This window comes from Chiloscyllium punctatum, chromosome 16 (assembly GCF_047496795.1).
Source record: "Chiloscyllium punctatum isolate Juve2018m chromosome 16, sChiPun1.3, whole genome shotgun sequence".
Classification (NCBI taxonomy): Eukaryota; Metazoa; Chordata; class Chondrichthyes; order Orectolobiformes; family Hemiscylliidae; genus Chiloscyllium; species Chiloscyllium punctatum.
The window spans coordinates 79,649,028-79,675,584 of record NC_092754.1 but is presented as its reverse complement, the minus strand read 5'-3'; the positions used below and the strand labels follow the sequence as shown (position 1 = coordinate 79,675,584).

Genomic DNA, 26,557 nt, shown 5'->3' with positions numbered 1-26,557 from the left:
CTGTTACATGATTGACTTGCAGCAACAGAAGGGAAAGGAAGTGAACCCAGAAAGGGTGCAGAGTCTAACCAGGGACGGGAAGTGGTGTCATGGATCTGTTTATCAGTAACTCCATGAGAATGAGGAGGGTGTACATTAGGGGGTAGTAGAGTCAGAATGGTGGGAGACAGTAAGTGGGCTGGAGGGTTACAGCTTTGGGGGAAGAAAGGGGAAAAAGATATTCCAGAGAAACTAGAATAGTCTGTTCTGAATTTCTAATCTGTGCATATTCCTTTACACAGGGTGCTAGATGGGGAAGATTTGCAGACTGAAATCTCAAAATCATGTGTAGATCGTGATTAAGTTAACCAGCATTTGAAGAACCAAAGATGGAGAATCACTCAGACAAAATCCTGCAACACTCTCCTCACAGCATTGTCGGTCTCTCTGCGCCAAATGGACTGTGAATGGTACAAGACAGCAGCTCCCGACCATCTTCTCAAGGGTAACGAGAGATGGGGAATAAATGCTGGCTGAGACCGTGATGCCCATATCCTGGAAATGGGTTCTATCTTTATTTGCTGAAACCCGGTTGATGTTACTGCAAGATGATGAGGGAGGCTGAGTGCATCCTCCAGGAGGCAGCATCATCACATTACCCCTGCCTACACCCACGTAATAACACAGCAACATCACTGGTATAAAAGGCAGTGAAGCCCAAGGAGGACTGAAATATAGTTCTTCGTGGTAAAGTCATGAAAGCGGATTGGAACAGAGCAGGAACAGGAGACTGAGCTGGATGGTCAGCTGTTTCCCATTGAATGGTGGAGCCAGATTCAAAGGTCGAATGGCCTTCTCCTGCTGCTATCTCCCAGGTATGTATATAGCCATGGAGCCCGGGTAGGAAGAAGTAGTCAGGGCAGGGATTTTGCAGGAGATTACACTTCCACCTCAGTTTTCAGTGAGGGATGGTTTGATGGATTTTATTTAACATTTGTCTTTAATGCAAAGTTTGTGAATTTGTTTTTTTTGAAAAGTACAAGTTTATTCCACAATAAATAAAACGTTAAGAATGGAAACTATCTGCATATAACAGTTTTTAAAATTTTAAATGCCCTTTAAACAAAATTCTGTCTAGTCCCGGACCCCATCACTTTTCAGTTATTCAAACTCCAGGGAAATATTCCCTCCCTCTCTGAACCTTTGGTTTGATTTAACTACTTTCAGTTCTCATTCTGTGAGCCGTGAAGCATATTTCTCCCATTTCTCCTACCCTGAAGTGTTATCTCACCCAGCTGAGCAACCTTCCCACCATCAACATCATTATTCCATTATTTTGCTTTTTGTTAACATATAATCACCAGGAGTAGCACACCAGTGTCATCAGTTGAATATTTACAAACAAAGCCCATTATGGGCAAAGCAAACCATTACAAGTGACAGGGTGGGAAGGGGCTAAATCAAAGTAGAGTTGGGGGTGAGGGGGTGGCGGTGGCAGTGGAGAGAAAGCACTGTATCTCCTGCGGTGCCCACCTCTATCTAATGGCATAGAGAGCATTGAAACACACCACATGCTCCTCTTCCAAGGAGACCCTGAGAATATTATTTATCCTCAATCATAGAATATAATCCCTACAGTGTGGAAGGAGAGCATTGGCCCATCAAATCCCACCAACCATCTGAAGAACATCCCGCCCAGAGCACTCCATCCCTGTAACACTGCATTTCCGATGGCTGATCCACTTAGTCTGCAAATTCTGAACACTGTGGGCAATTTATGACGACCGATCCACCTAACCTGCATATCTTTGAATTGTGGGAGAAAACCAGCGCACATGGAGGGGACCCCCACTATTATGGGGAGAATGTGGATACCCCACATAGGCCCCGTTGACCAAGGCTGGACTGCAACCTTTTACCTGGTGCTGTGAGACAGCAGTGCTCTGATCACAATTTAAATCAATACAGATGAACCCTGCTTCTTGTCACATTGCTGTTTGTGGAGACTTACTGCCCAGAGAGGCATCCTGAGGTTCAGAAAGTGGCAATATAAATTCAGTCAACTCCAGCCCAGTTAATGTGGTTAACAACAACAACATCAATACTCCAACAGTGTCGTCATGAACAAGGTCCACTCCTCACTCTGATGAAAAGTAACTGCAGAATCAGAATCCTGCAGTGATGTGTGAACTCTACACCACACGGAGCAGGGGGATGACCACTTCCCTGTGTGCACTCACTGGGCTCTCAGTCGTGTTGAGTCTCAGCAAATCCCTTGTCACACAGAGAGGGAAACAGCTCCTACCCAGTGTGAACCCGCTGGTGTCTCAGGGGGTCAGGATGAATCACTGAATCCCCTCTCACACCCTGAGCATCTGAATGGCCTCTCCCCTGTGTGGGCTCACTGGGGTCTCAGGGAGTCAGGATGAATCACTGAATCCCCTCTCGCACACTGAGCATCTGAATGGCCTCTCCCCTGTGTGGGCTCACTGGGGTCTCAGGGAGTCAGGATGAATCACTGAATCCCCTCTCGCACACTGACCATCTGAATGGCCTCTCCCCCTGTGTGGGCTCACTGGGGTCTCAGGGGGTCAGGATGAATCACTGAATCCCCTCTCACACACTGACCATCTGAATGGCCTCTCCCCTGTGTGGGCTCACTGGGGTCTCAGGGAGTCAGGATGAATCACTGAATCCCCTCTCACACACTGACCATCTGAATGGCCTCTCCCCTGTGTGGGCTCACTGGGGTCTCAGGGGGTCAGGATGAATCACTGAATCCCCTCTCACACACTGACCATGACCTCTCCCCCTGTGTGGGCTCACTGGGGTCTCAGCAGGTGGTGCATTTGAGTGAATCTCTCCCCACATCGGGAGCAAGTGAATGGTCATTCTCCAGAGTGAGCTCGCTGGTGTTTCAGCAGATCAGAGGACTGAGTGAATCCTTTCCCACACATGGAGCAGGTGAAGGATCTAATCCATTGTGCCCCCTCTGGTGCCTCAGCAGATTGTAAGATCGAGTAAATCCCTTCCCATACGTGAGGCAGGTGAACAGCCTCTCCCCAGTGTGACTGTGTCAGTGAGTGTCCCACTGGGAGGGGTAAGTAAATTTCTTCCCACAGTCCCCACATTTACACAGCTTCGCCCTTGTCCCGTTACATTGGTGTCTTTCCAGATCACATGACCAGTTAAATATTCGACAACTTGCCTAACATGGGAATGATTTCTCTGAGCTAGGAATACTCCTTTCCCCTTTTATATTACTGAGAAGGATCAGGACCTGCAGAATTGGACGACTCTGCAGTTGATGTGATGTTAAAGCTGAGTTTTCCATCTGTGAACTCTCTCTCTCTGTGAAACAAGTTTTTCCCTATCATTACTACAACTGCCAACACCAGCTCTCCCTTCAGCTCTGCTGAATGTCTAAATTTGGACTAATGTAAAGACCTCAGGAATGTGCTTTTCTCTCACTTGTTTCTGAAAGTACATTGGAGCTATTTTGAATAAATTAATACACTTTACCAGCAGAACTCATGCCTACTCTGTCATTTACGATTTGTAACCTCTGGGAAATTTTTTACCATCTTCAATGACCGTTATAATGCTCTGCGCACTTCTCTGGAGCCAGGATAAGTCATTTCTAACAATTACCAATAGATTGTATCTAAACAGAATGTCCCCACAACAATAGGAGCTCTGACACTCAGTGCCCATCATTTAAGTTCTTTTTCTTAAAGCCCCTCGTGTCTGGCAATCTGGCAATACAATTGAAGATATTTTGTACAGTAGCCTTTTAGTCTCAATTGCCAGTTCCAGTCCTTGAAGCAGCCAGTAACATGCCATCGTGACTTGAATTCTAACAGCAACATTGCCTTGGCAGAAGAGATTAAGTAGAATGAAGCTGTCTTCTCTGGACTATCTAAACATGAAACACTTCAAATGAACAAAAATCTTAAAGAGATCAATCTGGTAGACACAGCACGGATGTGTGTCCTGGCTGGTGTGTCTGGCATGAAATCAGCACTAACTGTGGTATCTTTACCCAGTATCCCCTTTAGCTGCATAAATGTTTAAGATTTATTTGCTGCTCTAATTCCACTCAATTGATCACTCCCCTTTGTAACTTCTGTAATGTTGGCAGCCGTGCAAATTGATAACATTTGATTCAATCCATACCAAAACCTCTCTGTATCTGTGTCTCACTTTTGTTCACTGAGACCCTCATTCAATCTGACCTCTTTACAAACCCTGCCCTGATATTTCCTTAGACGGCTCAGAATAAAATGTTCACAGAATTGTTAATGCAGAAAGGAGGCTGCTTCACTCATCAGCTCTCCAAAGGTAAGAGGGCTGAGAGGTAAATAAGAGGGGTGTGTGGGGTTGGTGGGATGGGAACTCGGAAGGCAATAGGTAGATGTAGATGGGAGGTAATGATGAGAGGTTGGAGTGGATAATTGGGAAGGAAGATGGACAAGTGGGACAGTTCAAGAGGCCAGTGTCGAGTTGGAGGGTTGGATCTGAGATAAGGTGGGGGGAGGGGAGATGAGCAAACCTTGATGCCATGTGGTTGAAGGGTCCCAAGATGGAAGATAAGGTGTTATTCCTCCAGGCGTCGAGCGGCTGGGATTTGGCAATGGAGGCAGCCCAGAACCTGCATGTCCTTGGTGGAGTGGGAGAGGGCGTTGAAGTGGTCGGCCACAGGGTGGTGGAGTTGTTTGGTGCATGTGTTCCAGAAATGTTCTGAATCAAGTTGGCGTCCTGATTCCCCAATGAAGAAGAGACCACATCGAGAGCAAAGGATAAAATAGGTGAGGTATCTGGACGTGCAGGGAAATCTCTGCTGGATGTGGGAGGATCCTTTGGTGCCGTGGATTGACGTGAGGGGAAGGTGTGGGCACAGGTTTTACACCTCTTGAACTGGCAATCAAAGGTGCTGGGAGTGGAGGGTGGGTTGGTGGGGAGCATGGATCTAATGAGGGAGTCACAGAGGAAACAGAGGGAGATGAGACAGGGAGAACGTGAAGCTGAAACTTAGTTTTAGTTCAGGCCATTCAGAACTTCGCATGGTCCCAATGGGAACAGCCAATTTGTAAGTGATACTGCGGAGTATTTGTTAACAGTTTTTAACGTATAATATATCAGCTTAAGTAAAGATTGGGGCTATTGATTAAAATGGACATGTTTGAAGTGAAGGAAGGTTGAAAGCTGTTTTAAATTCTCTTAATGGGAGTAACTATCTGAATCTAGAGAGACATTGAGACAGGAACCCTCAGACCCGTGGTGGGCTCCTCTTGTACAATGTGGGAAATAAGGGACGCTTCCAGTGTCCCTGACGGCTATGTGTGTAGGAAGTGTGTCCATCTGCGCTCCTGGGAAACTGCTTTTCAGACCTGGAGCTGTGAGTGGACTCACTGTGGACCATCTATGACACTGGGAATATTATGGACAGCACGTTTCGTGAGTTCGTCACACTGCGGGTGAGGGTTACACAGGCACAAAGGGAATGGGTGACCATCACATCAAGTTAAAGGCTCAGCAAGGGAGTGTCAAACAGATACTGTATACCGGTTGGAATTCTGTTGGGGGTGAATGAGTGGGGTGTCCTCTCGGGGAAATCAGCAACAACCAGGGTCATGACACCACAGATAGCTCTGCTGCACCGAACAGGAGGAAAGACAGTTGCAGGAGTATAGTGACATGGGATCAATCGTCAGAGTAAGGGCAGGTACTTCTGTGGCCACAGACATGAATCAAGGATTGTATGTTACCTCCCTGGTGCTAGGATCTGTAATAACATGGAGTGGCTACAGTGAGTTCTGCAGCTGGAGGGTAAATAACTAATGGTTGTGGAACACACAGAAATCAACGACATCGCGAAACAGAGGGATGAGGGCCTGAAATATGTATAAAGGAAAATCAGAGATATATTAAAATGAAAAGTAATAATGTCAGACTTACACCCAGTGCCATGTGCTAGTGAGACCAGGAACAAGAGGATAGATCAGCTGGATGTGTGGCTGGAGAAATGGTGTACCAGAGAAGGGTTTAGATTTTCCAGGCACTGTGACCATTTCTGGGTTAGGTGAGACTTGTAGCAGCCTGACTGGTTACCCCTGGGCAGGGCTGGGAGAAATCTCCTGGTGGGGTGATTGCCAGTTCCATTGGTGAGATTGTAACTAGTCTGGCAGGGGGTTGGGAGCTAAAGAGTGGCTTAGATGGGCCAGATTCAGGTCAGGGAATGGGAGATAGAGTATTCGTGATGCAGGCAACAGCTCAGAAAGACAAAGGAAAGGAGAATTAAACGAGGATTGAGTCCTCTTCATCCATCAGTCCTGCCATCCCAGGGGTGAGAGTAAAAAAAAATAAAACCTTTTAAATGTCGATGACTCTGAGTGCCTCAGCAAAATCGTGGAAATCTGCAATAAAAACAAAAAAAAATTGCTGGAGATCCTCAGCAGGTCTGGCAGCATCTGAAATGGTGACAGTTGCAGGAAACATTGCAGTTTTGAAGACGTTGTGTAATATCATCCCATAACGTCCACTACTCCAGGCAAAATGTCCTCTGCCCCTCCTTATGGGTCACATGTTTCAATACTGGCAGCACCCTTATAAATCTTTTCTGGACTTTTTCAGGTTTCCCAACATCTTTCCTATAGCAGGGAGACTAGAATGTAAAGCAGTCTGGGCATTCCAAAAGTGGCTGAGCTGATAAACTGTACAACCGAACCATGATCTCCCAACTCCTATACTCAATGCAATGCCCAATAACAGTTAGCATACCAAACACCACCTTCACTGACCTGTCTACCTTCAGCCCCACTTTCAAGGCACTATCAAACTACTCTCCACAGTTTATTTGTTCAGCAACACTTCCCAGGAACTTGTTATTATGGCGCTGTTTCCTATCTTCCTGAAATCAGGGAGACTAGAATTGAATGTAGTATTCTAAAACTGGCCTCACCAATGCCCTGTACAGCCACAACGTGACCTCCTGACTCTTATACTCAGTGACAGAATCCATACAGTGTGGAAGCAGCCCATTCAGCCCATGAGACCTTACCAACCATCTGAATAGCATCCCACCTGAACCATGTGACCCAGCATTACCCACAGTTAATCCACCTAACCTGCACCTCTTTGGATTTTTTGAGGAAACCAGAGCGCCCAGAGGATGCCCGTGCAAACACACAGAGGGAGAATGTGCCAACACGACACAGAGTGGTCCCTTTATTGATGAGTGCACAGACCAATAAAGGTCAGCGTCCCAAATGCAGTCTTCAGTACCCAGTCTCCCTGAAACTCGACTTTCCAGGAACTATGCAGTTCTGAACTCTTCAGAGGGATTGAAAGTGAGAAGTAGAAAACAGGAGCAGGGTTGAGTTGCAGATCTATAAAATAACTCTCTGTTCCCCCCTCTCTGTTTCCCTCCCCCTCTGTTCCACTCCCCGTTCTCTGATTCTCCCCAACTCTGCCTGTCCTCCCCTGCCCCCATCTCTGTCCTCACCTGTGCCACCCCTCTCAATCCCCACATCTTCTCTTTCCCCCCCACCCTCAGCCCAACCTCTCTGCCTACTCTCCCCTCCCTCTCACCTAGTTCTGTATACCCCAACCACAGGGGAAGGACCTTGTCTATTTGCCCTACCCATGACCGGCTGATTTTATAAATCTCTATCGGCTCACCCCTCAGCCTCTGACGCTGCAGGGAAAACACCCTATCCAACGCTGGCAACATCCTTGTAATTCTTTTCTGACCCCTTTCAAGTTTGAGAACAACCTTTCGATAAGAAGGAGACCAGAATTACTGGAATATTTCAAAAGTTGCCTAATCAATGTCCTGTACAGCCACAATATGAAATCCCAACACCTATACTACATTCTCTGACCAATAAAGGAAAGCATACCAACTGCCTTCTTCACTATCCTATCCACCTGTGACTCTGCTTTCGAGGAACTATGAAACTGCAATCCAAGGTCTCTTTGTTTCGCAACACTCCCCAGGAACTTACTATTAACTGCAAAAGTCCTGCTAAGGTTTGCTTTCCTAAAATGCAGCATCTCACATTTTTCTAAACTGAATGCCTCAGCCCATTCGCCCATCTGATCCAGATCCTGTTGTACACCGAGGTAATCTTTTTCACTGTCCACTACATTGCCAATTTTGGTGTCATCTGCAAACATGCTAATACATCTTATGTTCTCATCCAAATCATTGATATAAATGGCAAACAGTAGTGGATTCAGCACCGATCTTTGTGACATTCCATTGGTCACAGGCAGCCAGCCTGAAAAGCATCACTCCACCACCACTCTCTGTCTTCGACCTTTGAGCCAGTTCGATATTCAAATGGTTAGTTCTCCCAGTATTCCATGAGATCTAACCTTGGGAACCAATCTCCCATGAGGAACCTTGTTGAACGCCTTACTGAAGTCAATGAAGATCATGTTCACCGCTCTGCCCTCATCAATCCGCTTTGTTACTTCTTCAGTAAACTCAGTCCAGTTCATGAGACATGATTTCCCACGCACAAGTCTGTTAATGATATCCAGGACTTAACTCTGTACATTGGGGTCTGTGTCGCCCAGTTATAGGAGTAAATATTCTGGATAACGTTCACGTACACCAGCTTTGTGTTAGTGACTGTGTATTGAGTCTTGTTAATAACACCAACACAGGTGAGTTCCTTTTGAAAGGCAGTCCCTATATCCCTACCCCCTCCCACCTGCTCTGTCTCCTCCATCCCCACCGTAGACAGTAAGTACGAGGAGCTCATGGAGTCTCCATGTGAGTGAGGCTGAGAAAATCTTCCTTTCTTTCCACTAGCCCACCATGAAATGGTGGTAGTGTCCTTTCCTCTGGACCAAGAGGATCGGGATCAGGGTTTGGTAACAGCGGCTTTGAAGAGGATGATTAGAAAACATGCCCAAGCCACCAGGCCATACTGTCTCCCAACTGTCCCTGCCTGAGTCTCCAAACAGAACCTTCCTGTAGTTTCTCTCCTGTCAGACTCTCCCATTACTCAGTTTGTCCAGGATCCCCTCCTGCTGCTGCACTGCTCCTGTCCCTCACTGACCTGTCCATCCCCCAGTGTCCGCCACATTCATTCATTGTTTCCAATCCCATTATTTCCCGTCCTCCAGCCCCGCCCCCTCCATTCTATTGGGCAGCAGCTGATATCAATCCTCCAGGCTCCTGTGTGATCTAGAGCATGTTCCGTAGGAAGGGAGATCAGTGCATGGGCACAGTGCTGGCCAGTTGTTGGCGTATGTGCAGGGCGGGTCAGTGCCAGGGAGGGAGGCTGTGGATGTGGGGGATTAATCTATCATTAGCAGCTCCCTTCCTTCTTTCCTCTGAGAGCCCGAACCAGGGGAATAGCTCTTTGCCCGGTGTCCTGACGAGTGGTCAACGTATCAATTGGGGAGCATTTTGCAGCAAGTTGTCAGAACTCTTATGAATAGTCAAGATTCTTATGGAAAATGACAAGGATGGGCCTCTAATTGGAGTTCTAATTTGGTTAATTTTAGTTCAACCAGATAAGATTTGTCCAGTGTGTGCAGAATGGTTCTCATCAGAGAATGGGGGTTCTGGGAGATGGGGGGGAGGATTCACCAACACCCTGGAGGCTCCAAGTCAAACTCATTGATTTGATTCTTAGTCTGCAGACAGCAGCTCGGAAACTGAATTCAAGGCGAGGAGAGAGATTGTGAGAACTGGGTGTGGAGGAAAGGAGGGATGAGATTGGTTTGTATTTCAGTTAACAAAAGAGAGAAATTGTGAGACTGAGATTTAAAGCTTTGGGGGAACAAGGAAACTACAATTTAATACTATCATTGTTTTATAAAGTTCCATCCTGTATTAACAATGGTGACTTGTTTTCTCTGTTGTAGGGTACGGAAAGGGGGGATTTGCAGTTGAGAAATTCAAATTGAACTTCATGTTCAGATCTGATAGTTACTTGATCCGTGCCGATCTGAATATCATTGGCCTTTTCATCTGGAAGGAAAGGTGTGCATTCTGTCCGTGGGCGAATATTTCAAATGTCAGTGTGACTGGAAAAGTACTGAGACACAGCCAAGTCCATGTTAACGTGCTTTGTCGCTTTGAATGGAGGCTGGTTGTCAGGATTATCTCCGTGGCAACGGCAGTTTAAAAAGTCTCGTTCAATTCAGCACTTTGTGTTTAAACAACACACCCCTCCCCAACACCTCCGTGGCTCAGTCAAGTACTTGAGAGGTGCTTCAGTTTCGGCGGGGTTGTCTGTCAGGATTCTCATGTGGAGGAGCCGGTGTTGGAATGGGGTGGACAAAGTTAAAAATCACACGACATTAGGTTATAGTCCAACAGGTTTATTCGGAAGCACGAGCTTTCCAAGCACGATGTAATTTTTAACTTTATCAGGTTCATCTCTATGCTGACAGACTTCTTCAGATAAGTACTTCAACAATTAAATAGGCCATATGTTCCCCACGCAATAGGTTTCCTCGAGCAGTGTAAACTGCTATTCTTGCCCTGGGGATAGCTACTCATTTGTAGACCCAGTCAAAATCCCATCAAGCTTTTTGTTGATCTTTAAAGTTTTTCGAATCTCCTGGTTTCTCCTTGGTGTTTGCCAATTTGTATGCCTTCTATTTCAATTTGATAGACTCCATTATTTCCTTAGACACCAATGGCAGATTATACCTTTTCCTACAGTCCTTCCATTTCACTAATATATATATAATTTTGCTGTACACTTTGAAAAATTACTGCCTCATCCTGTTGTAGTCTACTTTGTTTAAGCACAGGATCTTGGGATTGGACTTAATCTTCCAGCTTGCCATCTGTGTTATAAATTCAACCAGACTTCTCACATATTCTTAAAGTGCCTCTTTGGATTCATCCTGATCTTCTCAGCCAAGGTTCTTTCATGTCCACTTTGTCGCCCGCCTGATTTCCATCAAAGGTAAACTCCTATATCCCTTATTGTGCGCCAGGGACTCCCTTGATCCCAGTTGCCTGTGCCTGAGCCACGCATCCCTCTTTATTCCAGTCAATGCCTAAATATCTCTTGTCATCCTGGGTTCCCCATTCCTGCCAACCTTGCCCTTCACCGTCACAGAAACATATAGACCTTGAACTCTAGCTATCTCACGTTTAAAGGCTTCACACTAGCCAGCGGGTCATTTACCTGCAAACAAATTACTCCAGTCGACCCCTGCAAGATCCTGTCCAATCCCATCAACATTCCCCTTGTCCCAATTTAGAACTTGAACCTGTGGACCAGCTTTGTCCCTCTCCATAGCCATTTGAAAATTAATAGGACGATGGTCACTGGTCCCAAAGTGCTCCCCCACTGTCACCTCAGTCACCTGTCCTGCTCTGCTTCCCAAGAGTTGTTCGAGTTTTGCCTCTTCCCAAGTAGGACCCTCTACATACTGCTGGAGGAAACTTTCCTGAATTAACTTATCGGATTCCACTCCATCAAATCCCTTCACGCTCTGGCAGTCTCAGTCTGTTACAAAAATTAAAATCCACTCTTATGACAACCATATTGCTCCTGCATGTCTCCCTTCTCCCTGCATATTTGTTACTCAAATTCACGTTGACTATTTGGAGGCCTACAGTACAACCCCGGTGACATCATCATCCACTTCCTACTTCTTAGCTCCACCCGCGAAGCCTCACTGGATGATTGGTCAGTTATTTTATCTCTGATTACTGCTGTGATAATCCCCTTAATCAGAAATTCAACTCCTCCTCCCCTCCTTCCACCATCGCTGTCCCGCCTAAAGTACTTGTACCTGAAGCGTGAGGCTGTCAGTCCTGACCCTCGCTTAGCCATGTTTCTATAAAGGCTATATTATCCCAATCCCATGTTCCTATCCACGCCATTAGTTTATTGGTCTTACCTGCCAACCCTCTTGCACAGAAATGAAAGTAGTTTAATCCAACAGGCATTCCTTACTCCTTATCATGTTCCAGCCTGACCTGTCTCTTCACTTTATTGTTTCTGATTACTGTATCTCCTACCAGCCTCGTTCTTGCCTCCCTGATCATGACGGTATTGCTCCTCGCCAATATAGTTTAAATCCTCCCTTGTAGCATGAACAAAATTCGCCAACAAGATACTGGTCCCCTTCCCAGTGCATGCACCACCTGTCCCTCCCGATCAGGTCAACTCTGTCACAGAAAAGACAACAATGATGTAAAAATCTGAATCTCTCTGCCCCCCCCCCCTCCCCCACACCAATTCTTTAGTTACTTATTTATCTGCCATATCCTCCTGTTCTTACTTTCATTTGCTCATTACAATGGAAGTAATCAGGAGATGACCACCGTCAAGGTCCTGGTTTTTAACTTTTCTCCCAGCTCTCACTAATCACTCTGTACGACCTCATTCCTACATCTACCCGTGTCATTTGTGCCAACGTGCATAATGATTTCTGGCTGCTCCTCCTCCCCCTTGAGAATGTTCTGCAGCCGCTCGGAAACATCCTGGATCCTGGCACCTGGGTGGTAACTCAACATTCTGGATTCCCATTTGAGGCCACAGAATCTCCGATCTGTTCCTCTAACAATCGACTTCTATCTCTAAGGTCCTGTTAACTGTTACCCTTTCCCACTGTGCCCCAGAGTCAATGGTAGTGCCACCAACCTGGCTACTGCTGCTTTCCCCTGGAATGTATTTCCCCTGAACAGTATCCAAAACGGTGTACTTGTTTTCATGGGGAATTGTCACAGGGGATTCCTGCATTCTCTGCCTACTCCGTTCGCCATTCCAGGTGGTCGCCAACTTCCTCTCTGTCTTGAACACAACAGGGAGCAAGGACTCCTGTTGGATTAAATTGCCCTTATTTAAATGCAACAGGACAGATAGGTAAGCCTGATGTACACATAGCATGGATCTTAACGCGGGACTGGGATATTATAGTCATTTCAGAAGCATGATTGGGGCGAGTCTTGGGTGTGACCACAACACGAAAGCTCTTATCTATGAAGTTCTCAATATCTCAGATGATCCTGAGTGCATCCAGCTCCAGCTCCCAAACACGGTCTCTCAGGAGTTGCAGCTGGGTGCATTTTCCACACGTGTAGTTACCAGGGATTGTGGGAATTTCTCTGAGCTCCCCACATCCCGTAGGAGGAACGTTCAACAGTCCTAACTGCCATCTCCATTGCTGCAAGACTAAGTTGAAAGGACTTCATTTGAGCTTGCCTGTAGTTTTCGCTGAGCTGCTGCTGTCCAAAACCTCTTGAGCCAAACATTACGACTGACTCTGCTACCAACCGCATGTCTCTCTACCCCTTCACATTTAGTTTTGGTTTGGGAAGGAGGGAGACACTGCAGTGATGTAGCACTTGGGCATTAAGCACTCCTTGACACCTGGCCACTGACTACCTGCTCTCCATCCAAGATCACTGGTCTTGGAATATGTGTTACGGAGATTTTCCTTCTGGTAGTGCTAACTGCGCTGATGATAATCTTCACCCCGACAGCCAATCTGCGTTGTCACAGTCCCTTGGTCCTTTCTGTTTAAGAGTACTGCATTTATTAATTCCTTGAATCCGTCGACTGCATTCCAAACTGTGTCCCACTCCACAGCGAGAGAGGTAGATGTTCCAGTCAATACAAGGCTATTGTAAAAATGATACAATTCGACATAGGGACAACAATATGTCTATTCGCTCACTGAGTCTGCTTTTCCACTCAATTAGGTGAGATCGATTTTGATAATCCCCCATTCCACTTGTCTATATTTTCCCCATAAACCTTGTATGAAAATCAGTCTGCCTCAATCCTAAAGAAATTTAATGAGCCAGCCTCAACAGCCCGAAGAATTTTCGAAAATGATTTCCCTCTCACTGATGTGAGACTTGGTGGTCTTTAAACCCATGCGGTATTTCTAGCACTCTGTTTGAAAGTTGTATCCAATATTAGATATTATCCTGTCCTATCACACCTTCTCTGTGGCCAGAGGCAAAACAGAAATGAAAAGTTAAGAGACTGTAATATCCTCACGTCACCCTAAGATACAGCTCATCCTGGTCTGTGTATTTGCCTACTCTCTATCCCGCAAAAACTTCCAATTCATTGTCAGCTTCTGTATCAATTCACTCAAGGATCACACGGTCACTCTCCTTGAATCCAGGAACTCCTTCTTCAAACTGAAGATCGGAAGAAAGTCCGTGTTTAACATATTCTCTGGCTCCGTGCACAGACTGCCCCCTTGGTCCCGAATACTCCCCATTCCCTCCCGCGTTATCCTCTTCCCCTTAATAACCCGAAAGAATGTCTTTGAATTGTTGCTAATCTCTACCCTCGAATGTTTTAGCTCCCCGCCACCACTTCTGCTCTTCTACTGACTTTTTAAGTTTAGCCCGACACTTTCTATATTCTTTTCGGACCTCCGTTGACCTGCTCACTTTGTAACTGCTTTAAGCTTCTTTTTCCTTTTTAATTCTGTTCGGAAATGTGTCGACACCCGAGGTTCTCTGGGCTTGTATTCCTAAAATTCATCTTCGGTGTAACATGCTGGGCCGACACTGTCATCAATTACATTTTGCTCAAGTGACCCCCTAAATCGTGCCCCACGCTGTTCTGCTACAGTTGCACCTAGAAGCATCTGCACTTTGGCCAGATCCTGTCATATTTTTTCATAAAATCAGTCTCCCAAATGCATAAAGCTTTTATTTTTCAAACATTTCTGGGTCTTTTCCTTCGCAAACTCAAGACATGGGAGACACGGTCACTGGTCCTTTCATGCTCAACCCAATCCTGCCTGCAACATCTGACTGGCTTCGTTCCCCACGGTGAGGCCCAGCACAGCCCCGTCCATTGTTGTATCTGCTACACGTTGACATAACAAGCTCCCAGGAATAAATTTCAAGGCATCTATCCCATCTTAAAAATGTTATCACTGTCCGAATGAATGTTTGGAAGTGAAATGCCTGAATATAATGATCCTATTGTTGTATTAGCACACCTCAGTAAATTGGTTCTATATCAGCTCCTGTACTTTCTTTTGTTTGGGAGTCTATAATATATCCCCAGCGGTGTGTCTTCATGGTTTTGATCCTGAGCTCTAACCACCAAGCCTCATTAGATCCTTCTTACTGCAGTAACTAACTCCACAATTAGTAATGCAACCCCACTTCCTCTTTTACCACCTCTCCTGTCGTGCCTATAGATCTTGTACCACAGGATATTGAGTTGTCAGCTCTGACCTCCCTCAAACACATCTCTGTGAAGGCAAAAATGTCACACTTCCCGATTTCACCTCATTCTGTTATCACATCTGTTTATCCGATATTCCCAGCATTAAAGTAAACGACATCCAGCCTGGAATATAACACCTAGAATACTCTATAATGCGGAGTTCTTTAGTCATTCATTGTTTGTTCTCACGCTGCCCAATTCATGAACAAAAACTGTAACTCTGGGAATGAATTGTAATTTGTCTTTTAATAAATGTATTCATCAAATGCAACTTCCCAGAACTAAACAGTCAGCTTCACATGCAATGGGTTTCTGCTGATTAATTCCCTGTGCAGTGTGCAGAGGGGAGAGCTCTAAGTAATGGAGAAAGTTAGAACTGCAGGTACTGGGGATCAGAGTCGAAACGTGTGGCGCTGGCAAAGCACAGCCAGTGGGGCAGCATCTGAGGAACAGGAGAGTCAAAGCTTTGGGCATCAGCAGTTCATCAGGATCTGCAGTTCTCACTTTCTCCATGACTTAGTTCACGAAAGTTGCATTTGATGAATTCAAAGGAGGATGAGAGATGACTTGATAGAGGTGTATAAGATGACGAGAGGCAAAGATAGAGTGGATAGCCAGATACTTTTTCCCATGGTGCAAATATCTATCATGAGGGAGAAAAACCTAAAGGTAAGTGGAGGAAGGTTGAATGGAGATGTCAGAGGTAGGTTCCTTTCACAGAGAATGGTGGATGGTTGGAATGTACTGCTGGCAACTGTAGTAGAGTCAGCTGCATTGGGGATATATTAAGAGATCATTGGATAGGCAATTGAATGATAGCATAATGAAGGGTATGTCGGTTAGTCTGATGTTAGAGTAGGCTAAAGAGTCGGCAGGACGTCAAGGCCAAAGGGTCTACACTGTACTGTTCTATGTTTCACTCAGCATGTGGATTCTTTTCAATTGTTGAATGTGTGAGGGAGTGATGTGTGTGAGATCAGGACGCTCTGTAGGGGCGTTAGGCCAAGACGTCCACTTCTGGGGTTCATTCTTACAGTCACCTGAGTACTAGTGCAATATGTGTGTGATGACCTACACCAGACAGAATCCGTCAAGTTCTGTTATTAAGGTGATTCTGGACCTGTCATTTGCTGCTGTGTTCTTCAGATAGATTTTGTTGGTTGACCCATGTATTAATTTTTCTCCATCAACAGAGATGTACAATTTTGTACAATTGTATACTGGTGAATGTGAAGGTGACATTTATTGGACACGGTTTTGGAGCTTTCTTTGAGAGACACAATGTGCTGCAGAATACTGTCACCTTGTTAACATCTTTACCCAGTGTCTGGTCCAGATAGCTTGGAGTCTGGGAGGCAGGCCAGATATCATCACCATAATTAACTTGTGCGATGTGATTCTGACACTCCATGTCCATTCATCTGCCCGCAGTCAAGGCTCAGACCGAAGATGGAGTCGAAATAATTTGTTGTGAAATAATGTTTGAATGACTGCCGTGACCCAGGTGGAAGCTCTCTGGATTCATTTAAGAGCAGACAAATGTCTTACCCAGTATCACAGGCAGCTGTGACTGAATTCAAATTTTATAAAGTCTTTTTTCAATGTAGGTTATGATTGCAATCTGATCTGAAAAAATCAGATATTTGCTATGTTCGTGAATTGTGATTCACAAAAGTGTGAAATATTATTATTCAACCAAACAATAATTGCATCACCTCTGAAAACAATTAGTACCATAAATATAACACCAACCTAAAATATACTTTCATGCCAACATTTTATGATACAAAAATAAAGATTGTATGTTTTATTTAATACCAAACAAAGAACATGTTATCTGACTATAGTGCTGATCACAATTACATGCTTTTGCATACATGAACATCAAGTAACCACAAAAATACATCATCCTCTCTCTAGTATTCTCACAAACGGATGAGTAAGAACATCACTTCAACTGGGACAACACATCCATCCTAGGACAAACCAAATAGAGGCACGCACGAGAATTCCTAGAAGCATGACATTTCAACCTGAAGTCTATCAACAAAAACACCGAGTTAGACCTCAACTATCACCCCTGAGAAAAGGAGCAGGATGTGACTTCACCACAGGAAATGACATGACCAACCCAAAGAAACTCAAACATATAAATAGAAAGCAGGAATATTCAGCGTTGGTTCCCCTGAGGCCCACTGAAGATGAAGATGGTAAAACATCTCGAAATGAACCTCCCAGCTCAGCAAAGAAGCCTACACCCAAAACTTCAACCTGAGCTACAAATCTTCTCAAAACTCGCTACAATTACATAGTCATTGTCAGTATTCAAATGAATACATCGTTGCTCCAACATTTGGAAAGTCGTTGGCATCTGAATGATTGTATTTTTCGAGTGAGAAAACGATTGAACAGTCATATAGAAATTGCGTTCTTACATATTTATACATAATCGATCAGTTTAATTTCTCACTGAATGTGCGAGCTTCAGTTCTTTTCCAACAATTGAAAAATGACAATAATTCAGTATGAACAGAGAATATTAGATTAAATAAATGATTTGTGTTATTAAATTGAAGTGAACAACAATTTGAAACCTTGCAATTTTCAGAATGAATGGTATTAATGTGAAATGTGAAAAAGAATGAAGAACATATCCATGTGAGTGAACAGTCAGACATTTTCGAAAGAGTTTTGTGGCAAAGCAAAGGAAATATTTGTTTTATCTGTTGGGATACAAAATTTAAAATATTCGTGTGCTGAGTACTAATTAGACTTCATCATCAAGCTGAACTTGCAATACTTGCATTATAAATGGTTATGCTGCAGCAAAATGATCAGATATTTGCCAACATTTACAGCTGGAAATAATCTGATACTGGCTTTGACTTGCATCTGTACATGGTAGAGTACAGAACTTTAATGTACACAAGGAGGCTATTTGGCCACTGTGTATGCATCAGCTTGTGAAATGTCTCCCAAATCCTCCCATTTGCCACCTCTATCACTGTTGCCCTTTAATTTCGGAACGTTCAAATATATATCCAGTTCCCTCTTGAGTCTTCTTTAAAAATCTCCCAGGTAGGGCATTCCAAATCCTAACAACTCTCTCAGTAAACAGCTTTTGCCTTATCTCACTCAAGGTCTTGTGCCGATGATCTTGAAAATGGGATGCTGTAATGCCAGCTAAGAGAAACGAAGTATTCTTATTTTACCCTTTTTTTCATAATTTTGATCACTGCAATAAGTTCACATCTTCGTCTGTTCTGATCAATCAGGAGTAATTTCATTACTCTAATTTCTCGCATCCTACCTTTAACTAATTTCTTCATTCCACTTATCATTACGATTATTTATAAGGTTCCAGGTATTCTTCTTGAAAGTAATGAAGGGTGTGTGTGTTTGTGTATGTGAGAGAGAGAGAGAGACAAAAAAAAAAACAATTCTCTGTAATGTATGAATTACACCCAGTGCCTCGTGTAAAAGAGGTAAGGATTAAGTAACGATTAACATATGGTAAAAGAGCTAGTTCAGGGGCGACGGTTTCAGATTTCTGGATCATTGGACCCTCTTCCAGGACAGGTGGGGGCTTTAAGAAATGGAGAGATTGCATCTTAACTGGATGAGCACCAACAACCTAGTGGGGAGGTTTTCTCGTGCAAATTAGGTGGATTTAAACTAATAAACCAGGAGGCTGGGAAACAAAGCAGCAGGTCAGGAACGGAGCAGAATGTCGAGGTGAGTAGGACATCAGGCACGGCCAGTCTCATGACCATGCTGCGAGAAGGAATCAAATCAGTCCAAAATGTGAGTTGGAGATTGGAATAAATGATAGAGATGTATGTCAGTGATTTACAAATGAAGATGGAATGTATGGGGTTCATGAAGGAGTGAGGTGTTTGAGATCAGGAAGCTCGTACTCAAACAACGGGGAAAAATAAATCAAAAAAGACTTATTTAAAATCCTTAGGCCTAAAAGCACACAGTATTTGGAACAAGATTGATGAGCTGGCAGTAGGTACTGAGATAAATGGGTATGACCTGGTAAGGATGATTGTAACATGGTTACAGGATGATCAGGACTGGACAGTGAACTGCCCATGGGTACTCGGGATTCCGAAAGGATAGACATGAAGGTAAAGGAGGGGGAATTGGTGTGTTGGTGAAGGATGATATCAAGGCTATATTAAGAAATGATATTGGCACGAGGGAACAAAATTAATATCAGTCCAGGTGCAAATAAAAAGCAACTGAAGAAACCTCTTTGGAAGAGTAATTTTCAGCCACCGTCTCCCCAAAGTACTTCTGAGTTCGGAAATGATGAGGGTTCGTGACAAGGGAACAACGGTGGGATAAATGTGCATATTGAATCAATTAATCAACTTGGCAAGTACAAATCATAGAGTATATGAAGGATTGTTTCTAAGAACACATGTCATGGAGCCAACCAGAGAGCAGGGTACTTTAGATTTGATATAAGCAAGGAATGAAAAAGGATCTTGCAGGAAAGAATCCTCTTGGAAAGAATGACCACAACATACTGGTGAGAACAGAGTCACATACGAGAGCCTTAGTGCTGGGTAATAATACTTACAGTGGCCTAAGGAAGGTGTTGGTGGGGGGGGAGGTGTGGAGGTGTGGAACAGTCAAAGGCAGGACAGATGAAGAAATTTGGCAAATACCTAAGGGGATACTAAATACGTCTCAAGTAAAGTATATTTGTGAGAGAAGAGGAATTGCATGACAGAGAAAATTTATCCATGTCTAGATAAGGAATTCAATGACAGCATGAGGGCAAAAACTAGGGCAAATCATACTGCACAAGTTAGTCATGCTCCGGGGGATTGGGTAAGGCGGTGGCCTAGTGCATTACAGCTAAACTGCTCATCGAGAGACCCAGATAATGTTCTGGGGAGCTGGGTTCGCATCTTGCTATGGCAGATGGTGGAATTTGAATTCAAATTTGGGATTAACAAACTGATGGTGAACATGACTAGATTGTCAGGAGAAGCTAATGTCTGTTTCACTAATGTCCTATGGGGAAGGAAACTGCCATCCTTCTCTGGTCTGGCCGATATGTGACTCCAGACCCACATCAATGTAGATAACTCCAAACTGTCCTCTGGGAAATCAAGGATGGGCAATAAATACCGGCCCACGCAGCAATGCCCTCTTCCTGTGAATTAATGAAAACAAACAAAAAAAATCAGCAAAGGGTTAACACACAACATTAAAAGAAGCTATGACAAGAAATGAACAGATACATAAATACTGATACCATTAGCTTTCACTAGTAGATAAAAAAGAATCGCAGAGTGAAACTAAGTGATGGCTCTTTGCAGGATGAAACTGACAAGATAACGATGAAAAACTCAAAAATGGCAGAGGCACAAAAGCAATGTTTTCTGTTTTCACAGACTACACTAAAAACTGTAGTTCCTACAGAGGAACTTGTTGGGATTACTGCTGTTTGTCATTTTAATAAATTACCTATATGAGGGCATAAAATGATGTGGTAGTAAATTTAATGATGATACTAAGGTTGGTGAAGTGTGGATAGTGGTGAAGGATGTTGCAGGTTACAGAGGGACATAGGTAAGCTACAGAGCTGGGCTGAGAGTTGGCAACTTCAGTTTAATGTGCAAGAGTGTGAGGTGATTCATTTTGGAAGTAACAAAATGAATAAAGAGTACTGGGCCAATGGTAAGATTCTTGGCAGTGTCCATGAGAAGAGAGATCTCAGTGTCAATGTACGAAGATCACTCAATGTTGCCAATCTGTTTAATAGGCTTGTTAAGAAGGCGTACAGTATGTTAGCTTTTATTGGAAGAGGGATAGAATTTTGGAACCACATGATCATACTGCAGTTGCACAAAACTCCGATGTGGCTGCACTTGGAGTACTGTATATTTCTGCTTGCTGCATTACAGGAAGGACGTAGAACGTTTGGAAAGGGATCAAAAGAGATTTACAAGAATGTTGCCTGATTTTGAGAGAAGGTCTTATAAGGAAAGTCTGAGGTCATTGTCGCTGGTTTCATTCGAGAGAAGAAGGATGAGAGCTGTCTGAATTGATCTACATTAGATAATCAGAGGGTTAGATAGGGTGGACAGTTTTATGAATTTTTAAGTGTACTATACCTTCAAGAGAGTTGAAAGGCTGGCCAGAGTACTGGAACAATTAAAAATGTAATATTTGGTCAAACAGCTAGCAGGATCTTGGTTGCTATGAGACAAATTCAAATTCAGATTCAGCCAATCAGTTTAAATAATGTGCCAAGATGCCAAATGCTAATCAAGTTTGTATTTAGTGTTTTTAAAGTATTAAAACCTATGAAACAATCCAATCTTTTAGGGCATAAATATCAAACATTTTGAACAGTTGGCCAGAGCGGCAAAGAGCAGCAAGCCGCTAACAAGTCCAGCCTGGCAGCAGAAAGATCTGCTCTCTGACAGGGACCTTTATCAACCAAAGACCTGGGAAGCAGAATCCCCAAGAATAAGAAAAGAAGACAGGAATATGGAGAAGAATCGACAGCTGTCTGGTTTTGAAATAAGAGTTTTTAAAAAATCTTCATCAGGATTTTTTGATCGGACTATTATTATCGAGGTGGAGGTATCCGTGTGCATATCAGTCTATTGGTGCGTAAAAGCGGCAAACTTGCAAAATTTTGGGCAATACCATGATGACCTTTGAAAAGGTAAGGTGCTTTTCGGTGATTAAACAGAAGAACAAATGTCTGTGGGTAAGCAGTTTCCAGGTGCCCAAATTGACAGAATGGATCAAACCCGTTCAGTTATCAGGCCCAAGCAGCATTTTTATCCAGGCAACAGTTCAAATGCTGCCAATTAACTTAAAAAGGCACTTGGAGATTAAGGATCCATTTTAGCATTAACAATATGAAACCAATCATATACTAAGAATTTCTTGTGTCAAGGAGATATATATAACAGAGAGGCAATTGGACGAGGGGAAGAGTCCACTGCAAGCTGAAAAAACGATGACAGGGAAGTGTCATCTGTGAAAGAAATATTGGGGTCTCACAAAAAATCTCCATGCTCTGCCTAAAAAGCTCTATCCATCAATAAAGGTACACAACACGCTGAGCAAATATTCTTGAAACCAGAAAACAACTGAGAAGGCATTTCAGACAGAGAAAGACGAGGGAATAAGATACAGAAATTTGAAGACAGTCCATACTGGATGAACTTTGAGAGACTAAGTTTTAATTTTACTCTTAGTAATCATGGATTTATGAGTGGAATCTGCATTAGTGAAACAGCATATCAGGAAAATCTTGATTTTTTTCCGGAAAACGTAATTAGTTACAGAGAGATTGTTCAGTTTGTAAGTGATTTGTTCAGTGTTAAAGTTAGAATCATAGAATATGTAGGTAGGGAAACAGGTCCTTCGGACGTACAAGGATCACACTGACCCTCCAAAGAGTAAACCACTCAGATGCATTCCTCTACACTATTGACTATATTTACCCCTGACTAACGCACCTAACTTACACATCCATGAACACTATGGGCAATTTGGCATGCCCAATTTAAGTAACCTGCACATCATTGGATTGTGAGAGGAAACAGGAGCACGTGTTTGAGCCCACGCAGACATGAGTAGACTGTGATAACTCCACATAGACAGTTGCCCGAGGTTGGAATCAAGCCTGGGTCTTTGGCACTATGAGGCAGCAGTGCTAGCCCCTGAGCCACGGTGTCACCCCTAGACAAGCAAATAGTACTTGTTAATTACAGAATGCGTGAAAGGATTCCATTTCATTGAACCATTCCTTTATAACAAACTGGGTTGTCAAAAAGGAGGTGGGTTACATCACTTGTCACACTCTCTTCGCTGGGTGCATTGCTTTTAATTATCAGATGGATGTTGACCTCCACTTCGTTATATTATAGAGAGTGAATGATATATTGGTATATGGGGCATAGCAGGAAACATGTGTCTGTGTTTGAATAGATTGGTGATTTGAATTTAAAAAAGTGCATTAATCGAATGGAGAGATCGCAAAGCTGAGGCACAGAGGAATCAGACATTTGGATAACAAAAAAAATCACAGTGCGTGCACATCATAGGGAGGCGATATAAATTTTCAAACCTTTTGAAAGAGAATACATTCAGGAGTAGGGAAGATATCCTATAGTTTTGTAGGGTATGGTGAGACCACATTAGGAGAGCTGAGGGCCCAATGACATAAAAAGCAGTCCAGAGAAGATTCACTCAACTGATTCCTGTGAGGAGCATTTATCTCTGGACGAACATTGTCAGATTGGCCTTGGATCAGTTGGGGTTTAGGCAAATGACGCATGATCCCTTTTAAACCCATAATATTCTGAGTAGTCTATTCAAGTTGAATGCTGAAACAATATTTCAATTTGTGCGAGAGATTTCCAGAAATGGATGGACTCCTGGAAACTGGAGAATATCCCAGTGAAGGAGTTGGTGATTGTTTTAACCATCTCAAAGGGTACTTTGTCTGTGGGAACTTCCCTCCCAGAGAGTGATGAAAGGTAAGACAATGAATATTCTAAGACACAGTCAGACAGTTTATTGGCTATGAATTATGAATTAAAGTTATAGGGCATAGCCACAATCAGATCATCCATGATCTTATCACATTGCAGACTTGGTTCAAGTTGTCCAATCACTTACTCCTGATCTTAGTTTCTTTGTTGCTATTGCCGTTAGATACTGAAAAAATAATGAAAGCATTCTCAAATGCAAAAAGGCTCTCCCTTTCAGAATGATGAGCACAACTCGCAAATGTGATTTTTAATCAGCATTGCGAAAGCACTCGTGGAAGTTTCATGGAGTTACAGAAAGATCAGATGCTTAGGTCAAAGTAAAAGCCTCATTAAAACTGCGTTAGAAATCAGATAGTTTAGAATGGATGCCGTTAATTGAGCAGATTCCTGTCAGTTGTTCTTGTAAGGTGAATTCCGTTAGCAAGACGAGCATTTATTGCCCATGTCTAATTTCCATTCAGAATATGGTGGTGAACCCCAGTGATCCTCGTGGTGCAGGGGCACTAACTGATATGTTTCAAAGAGAGCCACAGAATTCTAAACAAGTGACATTTAAGGGACAATGATATTGATTCAAGCCAGGATGCTGTGTAACCTTGGAGATTGTATTCCTCACCACATGAAGGTCACAGCGATGGAAATAGTGGGACAATCTCTTGCTGTTCTTATTTTGGGGGGAATGTACAGAGTGATGGAGTTAAGGTCATTTCTGAGGGAGCCTGAAGTAGCATTTTGAACACAGAGCTGAACTTTCGTTTTACGTACGCTCTGCCAGCTCTGCATGTTTTATTTATAAACCTTGTGAATAATTTAGGATGAAAATGTGTTGCTGAAAAAGCGCAGCAGGTCAGGCAGCATCCAAGGAGCAGGAGAATCGACGTTTCGGGCATAAACCCTTCTTCAGGAATGAGGAAAGTGTGCCAAGCAGGCTCAGATAAAAAGTAGGAAGGAGGGACTTGCGGGAGGGGCGTTGGAAATGCGATAGGTGGAACGAGGTTAAGGTGAGGGTGATAGGCCAGAGTGGGGGTGGGGGCGGAGAGGACAGGAAGAAGATTGCAGGTTAGGAAGGTGGTGCTGAGTTCGAGGGTTGGGACTGAAACAAGGTGGGGTGAGGAGAAATGAGGAAACTGGAGAAATCTGAGTTCATCCCTTGTGGTTGGAGGGTTCCTATGTGGAAGGTGAGGCGCTCTTCCTCCAGCCGTCATGTTGCTATGGTCTGGCGATGGAGGAGTCCAAGGACCTGCATGTCATTGGTGGAGTTGGGGGGGGGGTATTTGAAGTGTTTTGCCACGGGGTGGTTGGGTTGGTTGATCCGGGTGTCCCAGAGGTGTTCTCTGAAACGTTCGTCAAGTAGGCGGCCTGTCTCCCCAATATAGAGGAGGCCACATCGGGTGCAGCGGATGCAGTAAATGATATGTGTGGAGTGCAGGTGAATTTGTGGCGATATGGAAAGATCCCTTGGGGCCTGGCAATTAGAATTTCTCATTGCTAGGACTAAATCTAAAGTTGCCCAATCTCTAATGGATTGTGCTATGTTAAATTTAAACTGAGGAGTTGTGGGTGGTATTAATTGCACATTTGTCATTGTACGTTCCCACTTTTGGACTTATGATGGAGGGAAGGACATTGATGAAGCAGCTGGATATGGCTTGGCATGGGATATTTCGCTGCAGAACTGGGCCCTTGGAATGCAGTACTTGGAGGTGCGTAGTAAAATAGGGCTGAGTCAGCATGACTTCATCAAGGAGAGGTCTCGCTGACCAGTCTGGCAGAATTATTTCAGATGAGAATGTGCAAGTTTGACAAGAAAGGATGTGATTTGATTGGCTAATTGGGACTCTGCGAAATATGAATCTGCCTTAAATTGAATTTTGTTCATCTATTGGTTACAAGTTGCATAAGTAGAGATATAAAAACATTTAAAAATAAAAACACCACAAATTCAATACAATAACGATGGTGGGTCGGGGGATGTGTTATTTCTGCATCATGTGGTAGCTGGAGACATTCGCTGTCTCGCTCAGCAATCCTAACCTGCCGAGTGACCAGTTCACGAAATGTGCTATCCACTCCCTCCTCAGCATCGCGGACGCTCCACAGTGAGTCCATCCGCAGCTCCAGAGCCATCATGCGGTCATACAACAGCTGCGGCTGGACACATTTCTTGCAAGTGTAAGAGTCAGGAACGACAGACACGTTCCTAAGCTCCCACATCAAGCAATAGTCACATGGCACGTGTCTGAGGTCCCCTGCCATTGTAAGCTTAACTTTATATGAACTAACTAAAACCAAACAATGCACTTAAATAAATGAAAAGGATGGATAAGATATAAAAGCCTTACCATACAGGATCATTTTCTTCTGGTTAGTTGAGCGGGGCGTTAGGGAGATATACGTGTGGTATCTCGGTATAGCCACAGCCCAGATATAAATTAAGCCCTAACCTTCCCATCAGCCCTCGCTTCACTCCTCCTCCTCTCCCCGCCGCTCTGGAAAAATGGAGGTTGTTGTCAAGCAGGTTTGGTGGAGGTGATAGATATCAGATCCTGTAATCACTGGACTGATTCAGAGGACTCCTCTTTCCCAGTTAATGAACTCACTCTTAAGTATTTATTGTCAAGTCTGTCCATTTTAAAGACAACGTAATTGCCGGAGTTGTGCTGAAGTGATATTTACATTTTCATGCGACAAGATTATTCAATGCGCCAATGAGGTTAGGAATAGGATGGAGGTAGAGTTAAATACATGGGCAAAGAACTGGTAGAGGAGGCAGCACTTCCAATATGTGTATCATTGTGTTTCCCAAGTCCCTCTCTCAAACAAATCTCTATAATGTTAACATAG

General features: G+C 43.8%; 1 long non-coding RNA gene across 2 annotated transcripts in view; it reads left to right on the top strand.

The window, feature by feature from the left end:
* The window catches only part of LOC140487217 (uncharacterized), a 47,509-nt gene extending 30,764 nt beyond the window's left edge, over positions 1 to 16,745 (top strand). Inside the window, exons 5-6 of one of the 2 annotated variants that reach the window (XR_011962781.1) lie at positions 282 to 854; positions 16,367 to 16,745. This is a non-coding gene — a long non-coding RNA (uncharacterized lncRNA). Of the gene's footprint in view, positions 1 to 281; positions 1,059 to 16,366 lie in introns of those variants that run through there. The other variant, XR_011962780.1, reaches the window with a different exon arrangement.
* Positions 16,746 to 26,557: the final 9,812 nt, after the last annotated feature.